The following is a 9,714-nucleotide window of genomic DNA, read 5'->3' on the forward strand; positions in this document are numbered from 1 at the left end:
ACTTTCATGGGTGTCCCCCCTCCACCCTATTGGCCACAGAAAGTCTTCCATCAGAAAGAAGCAGCTTCTCACCAGGAGCCCTGGACAGCTGGGTGAGCGCCTGGCGGGCTGGGAATGTCTTCTGTGTGGAGTGAGCTGCAGAGTGGAGGCTCAGGAAATACAGGTTCCATAAATATTGTTAACTGAATTATAGGATTGCAAGATCCCTGGGAGTGAGGGTTTCACTTAAAAAAAAGTTAATTAAAAAAAAGTGTGTATGTTGGAGGTGGAATAGGGGTGGGGGGGTGCTTTCTGCTCCCTTCTGCATTTTCACATTTGGTTTGGCTGCCACACAGCCTGTGATTCAGATGGGAAAAGAGACCAGGCTTGAGCTTTTACTCTTCCTCTCCATGCACCCCTGCCCCCCCTCCATTCTCCCACTGCCCCCACCCCTACCCCCAGCCACGCTGTACTGGGGAGTCCCTGTACCCCAGCTGTGGTATCCTCATAAGACTTGGAGCTAAGAAATCAACCCCTCTCCACAAGGCGTCAGAGGGGCCAGGTCAGCCCATACTATGCTGGCCTGACTTACAGTCGCTGCTGAGCCTTCTTGGCCTCACTCAGCCTTGTTTCCTCTCAAGGTTTATCTTGGAAAACTCAGAACTACTCCAAAGACATAGGGGTGTGTGCAGGAGGGTGGGGGGCAGTCAAGGGGCTTCACCTCAGCCCAGGTAGTCTCTGAAAACAGGTCTGTAGCTGCCGAATGACACAACCTCCCGTGGCCCAGGAGAGAGCCCACGGTCCCACTCAGTGTAGCCTCCGTGTCCTGTCCGCTCAGTGTCAGGCACTCAGTCAGAACCTGGGAAACGTCCCCAGGATGCCAGTCCCTTTAGGGCTCATCACCTGTAGAAAGGATATTATAACCTCAGGTAAGCTGAGTAGTCAGAGAAAAGCCCAGGTGGTTAGGGGCTGTGGGTTGGGACACAAACCAGACGGAGTGGACCAAAAGGTGGAGATGTGAGGAGATACCATGTGGCCAAGCCAACCACTTCAGGAGGGGAGAGCCTGATGAGCCACGCCGTGGGCAAAGGCCTGGGGGCTTAAGACAGCATGATGCATGAGGGCTGGAATGAGTTGTTGTATTTTGCCAAAAACTTAAGAGTGAAGGAGTGCCTTGGAAGAGCTGAATCTCGAAAGGTGATCCCTGTGAACATGAAGAACTGTTTGCATGTAAATATTCCAGAGCTTGGGGGTACTGATGGTTACACAGCCAGGGTGAAACTCATCAAGTCATACACACTCTTGAAAAGGGTGACTCTGACCAGTAAACAAATGCTTTAATCAACCTGATGCCCCTCCCCCAAAAAGTATGTATTAGGTTCTAGTTGCATACTAAAAACAAATAAACCCTTTTTATTAGGAAAAACTAAACACATAAGAATAATTGCCTTGTATGGCCCATTAACTCATGAGAGTGCTTTGCTCTCAATTACTAATTACTGCAAATATTATTTTAAAAGAGGAAGCAGCCAGATAAAAATATATTATCTCCTACAACATAAAAAGAATGGCTTTATCCACATCTAGGAAAGAATGATAAATGACAGCATAAAATATCATGGGAAGGTGGGGGAGTCATAAGAATATGAACACTAGATAACAATGTATCTTCAGGAATTAGGACATGTGGGACATCTTTGGGATGCCCTACACACCAGTCAAATGGTTTCATCCTGACAACTACCCCCCAAGGGTTGTCCAGTTCCTACCTCCATCAGGAGGTGCAGATGCTGCAGCTGAGGGTCTGCCCACTGTCTCCAGGGCTAGTCAAGAGGCCCATATGGCCCTGGAGACTGTGAGTGGGGCCTCTGCAGTTAGGACTCAGCAGATGTGCTCTGTGCAGGGGGAATAACATCAGGGAGCCTCCCCTCTAGTGGTGCCAATCCCAAGGAGGTCCTGTGGTCAGTGGTCACCATGAGCATCACCACAGCACCCTTTCAGGAGAAAGCGGTGCAGCTGGGGTGGGGAACCTGCTATGTCACAGTATCATGCCCTTAGGTATCAAGGGTTGTGTGTGTGTGTGGGGGTGGGTGGGTGGGAGGTGTCCTTTATGATGGGTGTTTCAGAGGTGAAGCAGATGAGACATGGCATCTACAGGGTCTAAGAGACAAGGAGGAGTCACTTGGGAGGCCATTTCCAGCCCAAATGAGAGACAATGTGGTGTCACTGCTGGGACAAGGACAGGCGAATAAACTGGTGAGAAACAAGAGTTGGGGGTGAATAGATACTGCAGGAAGTGTGGCAAGCTCGACTCAAGGAGACTTCCGTGACTTAAGGCTAAAGACTATGGGCTGAGGCTCAGGGGTCAAGGCCAATGGGTAGACCATTTTGGAAACCTTGGCTGGGGAAATAGCATAAGAGTTAGCAAAGTTGCTGAACGACCAAGATCCAAAGGCCAGCTACACTGCTTCTGGTGCCAGCAAGTGCTTGTAGCCATGTCTCTAGACTGTGAACTAAGCCTTTGCCCCATGCCAGCTGAGGAGGGGAAATATCCTTCTTCCTCGATTTTCCTTCCCTTTGTAGGAAGAAGTGGCGTGGCATCCACCATATTATGGGACTTTTAAGCAGGTATGAACTTGGTGGCATGGAACGGAGGAAAAAAAAAATGTGTTTTGAACTTGAAATGGCAGGATGCTTGGGCAGTCTCAGGCCGGGGCCGATACTGGCTTGCGCTCCACCGAGATTCAACCCGGGCGGCCATGCTTTTGCACGGCCGCTTTGCTGCTGAACGACCAAGATCCAGAGGCCAGCTACACTACTTCTGGTCCCAGCAAGTGCTTTCAGCCATGTCTCTAGACTGTGAACTAAGCCTCAGCCCCATGCTGCCCCAGGAAGGGAAATGATACAATTTCCAACATAAATCTCCCTGGACTTAATTACTAAAGTACAGACATCCTAAACCGTGCGACTTCATATCTCTTCATTCTCACCAATGGAAAACTAATTATCAAATGCTTCCTTGTTAGTAGGGCCGTATTTTTGGGGGGGTAAACTCCAACAACAATAGTGAATTGTGTGTTGAAACTCCAACAACAAGAGTGAGTTTTGTGTTGAAATATGAAATGTAATCAAGGTAAAGAGAAAATGAAGTGAAATGTATCAGTTATGCAGGCGGGGGTAGGGGGTGGGGTGTGGGAGGTATACTGGGGTTTTTTGGTGGTGGAATATGGGCACTGGTGAAAGGACGGGTGTTTGAGCATTATATAACTGAGACATAAGCCTGAGAACTTTGTAACTTTCCACACGATGATTCAATAAAATAAATTAACAAAAAATAAATCATTGGGGCCGGAGCGATAGCACAGCGGGTAGGGCATTCGCCTTGCACGCGGCCGACCCGGGTTCGATCCCCGGCATCCCATATGGTCCCCCAAACACCGCCAGGAGTAATTCCTGAGTGCAAAGCCAGGAGTAACCCCTGAGCATCGCTGGGTGTGACCCAAAAAAAAAAGCAAAAATAAAAATCATTGTATTGCCCTTAGGTGGCAAGAGAATGGGGGCAGCAAGGAAGAGCAGAAGTAGGAAATCTGGTTAGAGGAAATGAAAGTGGTTTGCACTGCTATACAGTTGCATGAGTGGAGAAAAATATGTAGAGAACCCTCTACTATCTAATCAACACATATTTATATGAAAGCTAAGGTTAAAAAATAAAGCTAGTTAATTTTTACTTTAAAGAATATGTCAGTCCAGATGGAATAGAGAAGGGATCACTAAGAAAATGATGGCCAGAGAAATCGGTTGGGATGGGAGATGTGTGTTGAAAGCAGATAAAGGACCAAACATGATGGCCTCTCAGTATCTGCATTGCAAACCATAATGCTCAAAAATAGAAAGAGAGTATGGGGAATATTGTCTGCCATGGAGGCAGGGGGAGGGTAGGAAAGATGGGGGTATACTGGGGATATTGACGGTGGGGAATGTGCACTGGTGGAGGGATGGGTGTTTGATCATTGTGTGATTGTAGCTCAGACATTAAAGCTTGTAACTATATCTTACTGTGAATCAGTACAATTTAAAAAGACAATGTAAAAAAAAAAGAGTTAGCAAAGTATGTGTGCCTGACTCTGGTTTTATCCCTGGCACCACTTGACCCCCATAAACATTGCCAGGTTTGGCCCTAGAGACTCCTGAACACCACTAAGATTGTGGTCCCCAGCATTATAGTCTAAAAGTACCACATTCTATGGCCCTAGCTATGAATTATACAGTCCAGCTGGCCAAGTATCACTGGGATTGCCCCCACCCCCACCCCAGGCCCATTGGCTACTGCTTGGGAGACAAAAAACATACAAACAAAACACAGTTTGGAAATCTAAGCATGAGTGGAGAGTTAGGGTTCATGCATTAATGCAGATTATCTACAACTTATTACCTGTACTGCAAATCATAATGCCCAAAAGGAGAGAGGGAGGAGAGGGGGAAAAGAGAAAGAGAGAGAGAGAGAGAGAGAGAGAGAGAGAGAGAGAGAGAGAGAGAGAGAGAAGAAGAAAAGTGTCTGCCATAGAGGCAGGCTAGTGAGGTTGGGGGTGGGTGGTGTGAAAGAAACTGAAGACATTGGATGCATTGGTGGTGGGAAATTGAACACTGGTGGAGAGATGGGTGCTGGAATATTGTATGACTGAAACCCAACCATGAACAGCTCTGTAACTGTGTCTCAGTATGATTCAATGGGAAAAAAAACCTGCAGGTTATCTGATGGCATCTGGAGTTCAGAGTTGCATGTGATGGGAAAGGAGAAAGTCAATACTGGAATCCTAGAGAGAGAAAGAAAACCATGCAAAGAAATCAATCAGCCCGGGATGCAGTGAAATAACTTGATAACTCAATGAGTTGTTAAAACTCATGTATTTCAAGTGTCATCTGATCTTGGTTGACTCACTTATTTTTTATTCTGTTTCGTTATGCTCAGGGGTTACTGGCTCTGCACTCAGGAATCACTCCTGTAAATGCTCAGGGGATCGTATGGGATTCTAGGAATTGAACCTAGGTGAGCTGTATGCAAGGCAAGCATCTTACCCACTGTGCTATCTCTCCAGCCCCAACTTTGACTCACGTATGGGTTCTACATAGTTGTTGGTTCACTTCTTGTTTGATTAACTGGTGCATCTTAATGGCTCTGCTCCACATGGCTCTTTCTCTTCTTCTGGTTCTAGCTAACCAAAGGGGAAATCCACTTCTCAAAGCAATGACTGCATCAAAACAAAACAATCAGAAATGCACATGGCCTTGCAAAGCTTCAAAACGGTGGTGCTTTCACCTCATTTAAGTGACCAAAGGCTGTCACACATGTAAACTGGATTTAAGGGGAGAGGAGATACGGGCAACAGAAAAGAAATGGCATCAGTTTAAGCTACTAGTAAATTCAAAACAAAGAGATACAGCAAGATAGGATAGGTTCTCATACAGGAGTGGAGAATGGCATGCTCTGTTAAATGAAGTCTAATCAAGGAAATCCAACAATATGAAGATTGGAGTATGGGCTATACAAATTAAGTCAGGAGTGAGTAGAAATCTGGGGGGACAGTTTTAAAGAAGAAGACGAGCAGTATGGTTATCACCAGGCTGCAGTGCTAAGAAAGGAAAGGACAGTGATGTGTTCAGTGTCTGTTCTACTACTGTCTGTTCTACATGCTGGGAAAACAACTCTGGAAAACGTAAAGAATTTCTTCTAAGAATGGAGAGAGAGTAGACAAATCCATTAATAGGTAAGCAAGATGAATCAATGGATCAAAGGGCTACCAAGACAATTGAATGGGGCAATGGAGAGGACAGGGATTTGAAAATAAGAATTTCAGTGGGTGTAAAGAAGACGGTCAGAGAAAACCTCTGGGAGTGATAGTTCAGTTGACACCTAAATTATGAGAAGCATTTCATCTTGTTTTAAGGAAAAGGAAGAAGTAGAAGGGGAGGAAAAAAACGAGGGGCAGAGAGGAGCTTAACAGCTGGTTCAGGTAACAGTAAAAAAGGATTGTGAGAAGGGAATTCAAGAAAAACATTTAGGATCTGTGACATAGAAAGCTAAGTGTACAATAAGTACTCACATAAAGATATCAGTAGGTTCTTGGAAACTGACTTTAAGCAAAGAGATGTAAAACAAAATCAAATTATGAATATCATTTCATTTAATATTGGCTGCTACTGTATCAACAAAGTGACCTTGAAGGAAATGACATTAGCAGAGGACCTGCTGTCCTACATGGAGAAGTCGGCCTTAGGATGCAGTGAGAAGTCAGGGTGGAGGACGAGAGCACTGAACGGGACAATAATGCAGAATGAACTACCTTTTAAAATTTTTTTTGTTTTTTGGGTCACACCCAGTTGATGCTCAGGGGTTACTCTTGGCTCTGCACTCAGGAATCACTCCTGACAATGCTTCGGGGACCATACGGGATGTGGGGGATTGAACCCTGGTTGGCCGCATGCAAGGCAAACACCCTACCCACTGTACTATCACTCTGGCCCTATGATCTACCTTTTAAAAGATCACTTTAGGTAGTGATTAAAACAGCATGGTATTGGAACAGAAACAGACCCGCAGACCAAAGGAACAGAGCTGAATAATCTGACATAGCCTTTCTAGTATAAGATCACTTAATCTTGATAAAGGAGCAAGAAATGTGAAGTGGAACAAGGAAAGCCTCTTCAACAAGTGGTGCTGGGAAAACTGGACAGCTACATGCAAAAGAATGAACTCAGACCTCTAATGGCAAACACAAAAGTCATACCAAAATGGGTTAAGGACCTCAATATCAGACCTGAATCTATAAGGTACAAGGAGGAAAATATAGGCAGACCCCTCCATGACATTGAAGCTAAAAGCATCTTGAAGGATGAAACACCACTGACCAAGCAAGTGGAAACAAATATAAACAAATGGGACTACATTAAACTAAGAAGCTTCTGCACCTCAAACAAACAAACAAACAAACAAACAGTGACTAAAGTACAGAAAGAGCCCGTGGAATGGGGAAAAATATTTACTCGATCAATACCCATTAGATAGGGGCTTAATATCCAGGATATACAAGACACCGGTAGAACTTTTTTTTTTTTTCTTTTTGGGTCACACCTGGCGATGCACAGGGGTTATTCCTGGCTCTGCACTCAGGAATCACCCCTGGCCGTGCTCAGGGGACCATATGGGATGCTGGGATTTGAACCTGGGTCGGCCGCGTGCAAGGCAAACGCCCTACCCGCTGTGCTATCTCTCCAGCCCAACACTGGTAGAACTTTAAAAAAAGAAAACCTCTAACCTGATCAAAAAATGCGGAGAAGAAATGAATAGAAACTTCCACAAAAGAGAAATTCAAATGGCCAAAAGGCACATGAAAAAATGCTCTACATCACTAATCACCGGGAGATGCAAATCAAAACAACAATGAAGTATCATCTTACACCACAGAAACTGGCACACATCAAAAAGAACAAGAACAAACAGTGCTGGCATGTATGCAGGGAGAAAGGGACTCTCATTCATTTTTGGTGGGAATTCCGACTGGTCCAGCTTTTTGGAAAACAATATGGATATTCCTCCAAAAACTAGAAATTGAGCTTCCATATGACCCAGTAATACCACTCTTGGGAATATATCCTAGGGACGCAAAAAAACATAGTAGAAATGACATCTGTACTTGAATATTTATTGCAGCATGGTTTACAATAGCCAGAATGTGGAAACAACCTGAGTGCCCGAGAACAAATGACTGGTTGAAGAAACTCTGGTCATCTACACAATGAAATACTATGCAGCTGTTAGAAGAGGTGAAATCATGAAATTTGCATGTAAGTGGATGGACATGGAGAGTATCATGCTAAGTGAAATTAGTCAGAAAGAGAGGAACAGACATAGCATGACTGCACTCATTTGTGAAATATAAAGTAGCATAATATGCAGCTGTTAGAAAAGATGAAGTCATGAAATTTGCACATAAGTTGGATCAACATGGAAAGTATCATGTTAAGTGAAATGAGTCAGGAAGAGAGGGACAGACATAGAAAGATTGCACTCATTTGTGGAATATAAAGTAACAGAATGAGAGACTAACACTCAAGAATAATAGAGATCAGTACCAGGAGGATTGCTCTATAGCTTGGAAGCCGGTCTCACATGCTGGAGGAAAAGGCAGTTCAGATAGATAAGGGACCACCAAGTAAAGGGTGCTTGGAGGGCCCACTTGGGATGGGAGATGTGTTCTGAAAATAGACTTTTGACCGAATATGGTGGCCACTCAATACCTCTAGTGCAAACCACAACACCCAAAATGAGAAAGAGAGCAAAAGGGAATGCCCTGCCACAGAAGCGGGGCAGGGTGGGGGGGGATAATGTGGGGGTTGGGAGGCACACTGGGATCATTGGTGGTGGAGAATGGGCACTCGTGGAGGGGTGGGTACTTGAACATTGTATGACTGAAATGTAACCACGAAAGTTTATAAATTTGTAACTGTACCTCACGGGAATCCATTACCAAAAATAAATAAATAAACAATAAATAAATAATTAAAAAAAAATAAAGTAGCATAATATGAGACTAACACCTAAGTAGAGATAAGGACCAGGAGGATCACGCCATGGTTTGGAAGTTGGCCCCATGTGCTGCACGAAAAGGCAGTTGGGATGGAGAAGGAACCACTGAGTAATGATGATTGGAGGAATCACCCAGGATAGGAGATGTGCACTGAAAATAGACCAAGGACCAAACAGGATGACCTCTTAGTATCTGTATTGCAAACCATAATGCCCAAAATTAGAGAGAGAGTAAGAAGGATCATACCTGCCACAGAGGCAGGGATTGGGGTGGGGTAGGGGTGGCGGGTGGGACACTGACAATGGTGGTGGAAAATGTGCACTGGTGGAGGGATGGGTGCTCGAGCATTGTTTGACTGAAACATAACCATGCAAGTTTATAATGTATCTCACAGTGATCCAATAAAACTTCTTAAAAAAAAGAAGATCACTTTGGCTGTAGTGTGAGAATAGTTGGGGCTGTTTGACAGAGGCTCCCAGGACCAGTAGGAAGGCATTTGTAAGATTCCAGGAAAAAATATGGTTGGTGGGCTGGAGAGATAGCACAGAGGGTAGGGCGTTTGCCATGCACGTGGCCGACCCGGGTTCAAATCCCAGCATCCAATATGGTCCCCTGAGCACAGCCAGGGGTAATTCCTGAGTGCAAAGCCAGGAGTGACCCCCATGCATCGCCAGGTGTGACCCAAAAAGAAAAAAAAATATGGTTGGTGATCTGCAAGTTAATATTTAACAGTTGGCTATCACAGATTGGCAGGTATGAGGGCACTTCTAGTTTGTAGCATTTGCCAGCTGATTTCAAGCTATTGACTCCCTGAACACAAAGTTGGGAGGTCACAATAAACACCATACCGAGAGTATGAAGCCTGCACGGCAAGCCTGGCAAGCTACCCATGTATAATGGATATGCCAAAAACAGTAACAATAAGTTTCTCAATGAAAGACGTTACTGGTGCCTGCTTGAACAAATCGATGAGCAATGGGATGACAGTGACTGTATATGCTATAGACATAAATAATCTCAAAGGAATATAAATAGTGAAATGTAGTCAAATAACTAAGAAGTGTGCCAGGGAGACATCTCACAGGACTGGAGTGCCTGCTTTGATGCTTTGTATTGAAAACAAAACAAAACAAAAAAGATTTTTAAAAAT

This window comes from Sorex araneus, chromosome 3 (assembly GCF_027595985.1).
Source record: "Sorex araneus isolate mSorAra2 chromosome 3, mSorAra2.pri, whole genome shotgun sequence".
Lineage (NCBI taxonomy): Eukaryota > Metazoa > Chordata > Mammalia > Eulipotyphla > Soricidae > Sorex > Sorex araneus.